Source organism: Penaeus monodon, chromosome 22, assembly GCF_015228065.2.
Source record: "Penaeus monodon isolate SGIC_2016 chromosome 22, NSTDA_Pmon_1, whole genome shotgun sequence".
NCBI classification, from domain to species: domain Eukaryota; kingdom Metazoa; phylum Arthropoda; class Malacostraca; order Decapoda; family Penaeidae; genus Penaeus; species Penaeus monodon.
Genome location: NC_051407.1, coordinates 37,679,348 through 37,679,626, shown reverse-complemented (window position 1 = coordinate 37,679,626; position 279 = coordinate 37,679,348). Strand labels below are relative to the sequence as shown.

Genomic DNA, 279 nt, shown 5'->3' with positions numbered 1-279 from the left:
CGCCTACTTGTGTGCATATGTCTGAAATAATTATCAAGTAATATAATAATATTCATAAATTTTCCATCTATCTGTATGTCAAAAGATTTGATTTAACTCATTCTTTGTGATTTTGCAACAAAAAGTACCATCATGCACACCTATGCATGTTCAAGTAAACATAAATGGGTGTATGCATGTGTATGAAAAACCTGCAAAGTGCATGACAAGAAAAGGTGGAGATGTGATATGTGTTCCTTACATATGTGATGCTAAGCAAAGATTTCAAGCACAAGCAAA

The 279-nt window shown here is 32.6% G+C and overlaps 1 protein-coding gene across 1 annotated transcript in view; it reads right to left on the bottom strand.

Moving 5' to 3' along the window:
• LOC119587116 (hypoxia-inducible factor 1-alpha inhibitor-like) overlaps positions 1 to 279 on the bottom strand; it is a gene marked incomplete at its 5' end in the record, with an annotated part of 20,965 nt that overhangs the window by 20,432 nt on the left and 254 nt on the right.